Genomic DNA, 7750 nt, shown 5'->3' on the forward strand with positions numbered 1-7750 from the left:
GGAGGCCCCATCCCTGGAAGCATTCAAGGCCAGGCTGGACGGGGCTCTGAGCAACCTGATCTGGTTAGCGGTGTCCCTGCTCCTGTGGGGGGGCTGGACTAGATGACCTCTAGGGGTCCCTTCCAACCCCAAACATTCTATGATTCTATGATTCTATAAAAGGGCCCAGTCATGTATAAGCAAGCTTCTGGTCAGTACAGTTGTCTGGCCAAGCCCAGCACCCGATCACCAGTCTACCCTGTCTTATTAAACTCTACACCTAACTGTTTTCTCTGTAACTATGCTTAAATGTGCTTGCCGTTCTATGTATGAGTGTGCATATGAGATGTTAGCATCATGCTTGACTTGCCAGCGAGGAGGGTGAAAGGTCTGGAAGCCAGCTACCAGAAGAACCATGTCTGAAAAGCCCGAGAGTGGGCTGTTCTCAGGAACCACAGGTCTGGAGACATCTGTGTGTGTGTGCCATCCATACATAAGTACAGATGTGTGGGGGTGAGACGTCCTAGCATGCCTGGAGCCTGAGTAGCCAGATGCGAAGAATGGGATCAGCACACGTCGTATGAGCATATGTCTACACGTGAGGCACCAGACCCGGCACTGCTCCTCCTGCGCCTGCTACTTTGCTGGTGGCTGGCTGTGTGTACGCACTGGGAATGCATGCTCAGCCTTCCTACTGATGGGACCACAGAGCATGGGACCGCAGCAACCTGGATCTGGTGGACTGAACAGGAAAAATCCAACTCCCAAAGTCCACCAGACTGAGCTTCCCTCAACAGCTCCGAGTGATGGCAGACAGGTTATTATTATTATTTCAAGGGTTATTCTACAGTGAATTATCACAGGATAGCTTACCAGAAACAACAGATAAATAAATCATGCTTTAATACTTCTCATCCTACATTTGCTCTTAGCCAAGATTAGGATGGGAGGTATTTTGTGATATATGGCTAAACAGCAGAGGTGTGTTTTATCTTTTCCTCCCTGAAATTTAAAAAAGAAAACTACACACGACAGTCAAAGATGAGATATATCTTTCTTTAGAGACTAAACATGGGAGGAAGCAGTGGCTTGAAGGACTGCCTTCTTCAACACACCCCAGCTTACCACCTTTTTTTTTTTTAATTTTCTTCCCACCTCTTTACCCTCAGCTTTAAAAACACCAGAAAACGCCTTAGCCAAATACATATCTTACTCTGCGAGACAAGATGTACCTCCCACTTTTAGCCTGTCCACCTCTGAACCTAAAGGAAACAAAAATTAGATTGCTTTCAAAAACATATTCCTGTGATGTAAAACTTCTTGCTCACCTTCCCCTCTGACCCCTCTGATCCCACGCTTACCCACCCCCTCTTCTCGTGGTGCTCCACTCACCCCTTTTGGTGTCCCTGCATCCCTCCCCAGCAGGGAAGGTCATGCTTTTGCTATCTCTACCTCCTCTGCCTGTAATTCAATCCTCTCCCAATTCCCCTTCCCATTTACCTCCTTAAATCACACCTTAAGGCTTGTTTTGTCTCTGTTGTTTAGAAGTCACTGCCTTCTGAATCATTTTGTGATACTCTGTATGAACACCACTATATGATATAAATTATCTTGTGTTTCATTTGCTGGAGCTCCAAAATAAGTTAAGAGTTCGAAGTAATCACACAAACATGTGTATCATTAAACATTTCTTTTAAAGAAAAATCATTTAATTAGAATATTCTCTTCCTTAGAATTGCAGTATTGGATGCACAATTGTAACTGAGACAGAATGCAAAATTAAAGTACTTCAATCAATACAGAAACATAGACACTAAGCTCCAGGCAATAGGGTAGCCTATCACATTCCATCTATTATTCCAAAGTTGGATGCTTTTTTTTCTTTTTTATGTAACTTTCCCTGAAGCTTGATGTCTCTCAATTACAAGCTGCAGTCTTCTCCAAAGCAGCCATAAAGTTGTACGTGCATTTTCTAGCATGCAAGTTTATGAAGGGGAAAAAACAAAATTAAGCATTTGAATATTATCACCTGATAATTCTCTGTTTAGAAACACTGAATTAAGCGGGAAGAAATATGGAATGAATTTTAAGTGCCAATATTCCATCACGCACTACATACTAGTTCATTCAAAATACTGCTTGAAAAGTATATACATTATATTAAAGACATCAGGTATTCAAAAATTGCTTCTGCATTCACTTTTCTTTCAGTGGGCACATTTGTTAAATCAGCAGTTGATACGGGAACATTGAAAAGGACTTTATGGGTCGTCGTATACATCCTGTGGCTAGCACACTTTTTTCCTAGCTGCTTACAGACATTTTTTAGCAAATGATAAAATGATGTCTTTCTCTTCCTCAGCTACTTGCAACAAAGCAGCCATATGTCAAGAGCAGTAAATCCCAATCCCAGTCCCTAAATACAAGGTCTTGCATTTCACACTGTTGAATTTCAAGCCGCTCCTCTCCATTCAGTCACCCTGCCTTTGATTCGATGATGCCTCCTGGCTTCACCCATCACCAAATTTGACAAGCGCTACTTCTTGTGCAAGGTCATCACTGCAAATGCTAAAACTGGCTCCAAACCCACTTTTCAAGGCACTGGACACCAGTATCCTCACTCTAGATCAATAATTCCACACTCAAAAAAAGCTGCCACCCCTTCTTTCATTAGTTCCTACTAAGCTCACAGTACTTAGGTTAATCATCATGATCTACACTTCAAAAAAAAACAACATTTCCTGTGCAGAATCTTTGGGTTTACAACTGTAGGAAGATTTCCTTATTCTTTAAAAGAGTAGCCCTCTGGAACCACCAGAAACCTCCACCCCACCCCACCCAAACCCACAGCCTACATTATATGCTTTTGCATTAATTTTTGTTTATTCTGTCTTGTGAATATCCATGCCTGAAGCAGCATAATGCGCATACACAGCTTATATCCACATAATCTGAAGCAGAATTTAGGCTTGAAAACCGGACATAAAGTTTATACTTAATGATTTTTTTCAAACGGAAAAAATACTTCAACCAGAACCCAATTAAAATTACACTACCAACATTCTCTTCAGACACTACCTTTCATCTTTCTTGTAAACAGAGGTTATTATCGTTATAAGGCATGAAGTTATCTATTTTAATGAAGAAGCATTTAAAAAACAGGGGTTCCCTCACTGAAGGCATTACAGAAACAATCAGCAATGACATAGCATCTCCTCCAAGAAGTTTACTACGACAAAACGTGTGTATATATATAAGTAACAGGTGGGAGAAGGAAGATGTGAAAAGAAATAATGAAGTGTTCAGCACATCCACAAGTCAGTGAAAATATTACAGGTTTTAAATCACCTGCCTTTACCATGTATATGGAACATCTGGAACAGCAAAACAGCACTGCATTTGTTTAGTTCCCGTCCAAAGTAGATAGAATTAGTGACACATGAGAGCGAAAGGTCAGAAACCTCCAGCCATCCCTTTGGTTTTACCCGGTTAGGGCCCCGTCCTTGTCAGACAAATCCTGAAGAAGAGCCACAGTTTTGCAGCAACATTATCTGCAATTAAATAGCATGATCCCTGCAGCAAACGGCTCACTTCGGTGTTGAAATATAGTGAGTTCCTTCCGAATACCTAATTTATTTTTTGTACAAAACATGTTAAAAAACCATGAAGTAGGGGTTGAGTTGGCTGGAAATTAGACCTGCACGAATAGGCTATATTTCAAGACTCTTGTGATAACCTTAGCAAATTAGAAGGGAAAAGATCTACTGACACTAGCAAGTATATCCGGTTTTATTGTGCTGAGACAGAGATAATTCAGCACCTTTACACATTTCATTTTAATTGTCATAGAATTAGTCGCCAAAGACTACAGCTGCTTTCAAAGGAAATGTTAAATCAACAACTGGAAAAATGTATTTGAATACATTTTCCCAACAAATACTAATTCACTTTTATTATGAAGCCTTAGCCTGTGGCATCCTTAAAATGCATCAAAACTATGACTACGTAGAAATTAATCTACTTGAAGTCCTGATTTCCAGTTTACAACCTTGCTGGAAGGCTTTCCTGTATGTTACTTGCTGTCCCCTAGAGACCCATCACCAGTTGATTGATCCTGTCCTCGCAGCACAACGTTGTCCTAGTAGCGCAATCAAGACCACCAGCCCAGGGCTATTGCTCTTCCAGTGACTCTAACTCGCTGAAGATTGGAGGAGGGAAAAGTTCAAGAAGAAAGGGCAAGACCGCTACGGAAAAACAGGCTCTGACCGCAACCAAGAGCTGGGGAGGAGCTTGTGGTCCGTGGAGGACACTGAGCAGCCCCAAACAGGCTGTCAGGAAGCCAAATGAGGAAGATTTTGTGGGTAGACACCTATCATTTTTCAGTGTCTCTTGCATTGCCTGCATGATAGAGTGTTTATGGCTTACACTGTCCTCAGACCCTTCCAAGGTGAAATAGTAATGCAGCACATCCATGAGCACAGAGCTCTGGAGGGGTATTCGTATCCTCTGTAAAGAGGAACTGACTTCTCACCATTGATCTTTGGTTGTAACGGCAGTCAGTCTGAGAGCTCCACACCACAGGGAAGCTCAGAATCCCATAGTCCAGACATAAGACAGTTTCTGAACAGTCCTCGGATTCAGTCATCTTAAAAGTCATGGGCCCAGTACAAGCCTGGTCAGTGCCCACAAGCAGAGACATGACTGTAACAAAGATTTTATAATGCTCTTCCGTAAATAACCTGATTTTGTATTTTTCATATATCCTCACAGTTCTCTGAGAAAGTAAAAGGCAGCGTAGGATTGACAGATTGCAATGTGCTCTTAAAGGAGTGAAGTGCTACACGGCACCAGAGTGGAACCTACAATTACAAGTGAGACTACGATGCAGAAGAAACACGCAGGAAGAACAAAAGCAGCTTGGCATATCCATCACCCTTTTCTTTTACAGGTTCCTGTCCTGACAGACACTGAGTATGCTGTCCCTCTGAATCAAGTCCATAAATACTGCCATAATTTCTGACCTTGTTCCTGTACACATGAAAAGCTCCATTAACTTGAAAAAAAACCCCAAAGAGTAAAGTCAACTCATCTGTGCTTCCTTGTTGAATGGCACCACCCCAGGACCAGCAAATCAAAGCAAACTCCTGTCAAGGAGCAAATACTAAACCCACTTCCTCTGCTGGTGCTTGTACACATACATAAATACTGGAAGCTTTCAAACCCCTGCAGGTCTTTTGTGCAACAGGGCCCACACAGAAGGTGGCAGTGAAATGCCCTGGTCATGCCACGCGTGATCCTGTGTCATTCTCCTGGCACACCCTGAGGGACACATGGCTGGAACTGAAACTGTGGTACAGAAATGGGGTGCACGATCAAAACCTCTTCAGTAACACAGGCATCCATATGGACAATACCGAGTTCCAAAACGTCAGACTTAGGCAAGCAAAGAGAATAAATATTTAATGAGGTGAGCATAAACTGCAAATAGATGACCCTCCAGTTCAAGTTTGTCAACTGGCCCTGTGTCCGCATTAAAATTAAATTTTATTATTTTTCCTAGTTTCTAAAAGCTCCTAGTCCTTGTAATAAGAATGCAAGTGAAAATTTTAAATAAACTTATTCAAAAAATAATGTCCTACTTACTCCACAGTGTTTTTCCTCATAGACTCTACCAGAAAAATTGTCTGGTTTCTTAACTATTGCATTTGGTAATAGGTACATTTATAGGGACAGAAAAAGAACTTCAACAGTGAAGAAATTCCAGCAGATTTGATGAGACTCAATCTCAAAGGAAAAGAATCAACTTTCTTATTTAACCCACAACGGCACGTACATTTCAGGGAAATACCAGTGCTGGAGTAGAAATTTGTTATTACTAGTAAATTTGAAAAAAATATGCTACAGCGACAGTGTAACCGGTAAACACAGTCACCGCGTAAGTAGCAAACAGCAGAAAGAACCATAGCTCTGTACATCCAGTGTGCTTGTTAAACTTCTCCTAAACAACATTTCCTCTGAGCCTCCAACCTAGCAAAAACGTAGGTCTTTCCTGCCCTCACGGACTCTGCCACACCTTCTTACGCAGATTTCACCTGATAGGAATATGAAGGTTAAATACAGCAATACCCTAATTGTGGAGCTATTGCAAAATCATGTAGTTTATTTTTCTGCTTTTTAGAATGACTGATTATACTTCAGCAACTACCATCTCCCTCTTGTTTTCCACACAATCGTTGCCAATATGGGAATCAAGAGCACATTTGCAGTGGTTATTCCTGGTATGAGCAACTTAGGAACCTGCTCGGCACGCAAGAGAGACAGAACTGTGTCTAATATGTAAAAGATGGGGTGCTTAAGGACATGGTTTAGTGGTGGACTTGGCAGTGCTAGGTTAACAGCTGGACTTGATGATCTTAAAGGTCTTTTCCAACCTAAATGATTCTACGATTCTAATGTTCTTCAACACTTGGGAGGCAGAGAACTAAGAGTAAGAACAGGTGACTACAAGGTTGACCAGCTGATGAAAGCAACGCTCCTCAGTGGAGAGTGAAGATCTGATGGAGTGGATGGATGGATGGATGGATGGATGGATGGATGGATGAAAAGGAACCACTTAGGTCTTTCTCCCAAGGAAAAAAATGGAAGCAAAGGTTTTAAGACACACTTGGCAGACCAAGTCATTAAGAAAAAGCCTTAAGTCAGAGCCTTTGAGTAGGAAAGTGTAAAAGTTACTCAGAATTGCTACATACACCTTGTTGTGTACTCTCATTACTAAATGTAAGCCCAGGGGGGATATTTTATGCAATGGTGTACATGTGATCTGTGTGTTTGTGTTCATTCAAGACTACACAGCAGAGAGAAACTATGGCTTATCAGCTGCAGGCAGCACAAGACTTCTTAGCCTGAGGTTCACGAACGCTATTCTGCTACTTGTTGATTTGAAATTTTTTCAAAATATTAAAAGACGACATTTTCACAACTCTTTTCTCTTTTTTTTTTTTTCTTCCTCTAGCAAATAATTCTGTCTAAACCAGACTCTTTCTGCCAAAAGGCCTGCTTGGCAGGGGTGGGACTGGCAAACCTATTTTTCAGCAGAAATATTTACCCATAAAATGCCTCATCATCCCTAACTTTAGTACCACATCAAATTTGAGTATAGCCTCACACAGAAATAGCAAACAGGGAGGGTGCCTTACTAGGAACCGTGCCTCAGAGGGCTGTCGTCCCTCCTTGGGTTACCTACTCCAAGCATAGGATGGGAAAACCAACCCACACCAGCTTTGTCACAGGGGATACATTGTGCTTCCTTCCTTTCTGTACCAACAGGGTACCGGTTCCCTCAAGATACCCTAAAAAAGAGTCACATCCCTTTTTTTGCAACGTACAAACAAGAAATGTCTAGATTTCTCTGCACCCAGCGGACACGCCTAAAGATCAGCTGCAATCAAATGAGACGGTACCGTATCTCACGCGGCACAGCTCACAGTGGTAAATTTCCACTTCATTTATTTCCGACAGCATTCCCGAGCACACTTGTGGTTTGTCTAGCTGTGCTTCTGTTAACATTAATATCATTTAGCCCATACAAGCCCATGCTTTAGTTATTACATACATTATAATGAAGTAGCACTGGATTTTAAATATTGCCTCATGAGGAAGGAATACAGAGATTTCTGAAATAAAATCCACAGTAAATCTGTAATAGATTATTCCCCATTTCACCAATTATATTTTTTTCCATGAATAAACTCATACAAGAATGATAAGGTTT

Source organism: Egretta garzetta, unplaced genomic scaffold (assembly GCF_000687185.1).
Source record: "Egretta garzetta isolate BGI_Z169 unplaced genomic scaffold, ASM68718v1 scaffold340, whole genome shotgun sequence".
In the NCBI taxonomy this organism is placed as follows: Eukaryota; Metazoa; Chordata; class Aves; order Pelecaniformes; family Ardeidae; genus Egretta; species Egretta garzetta.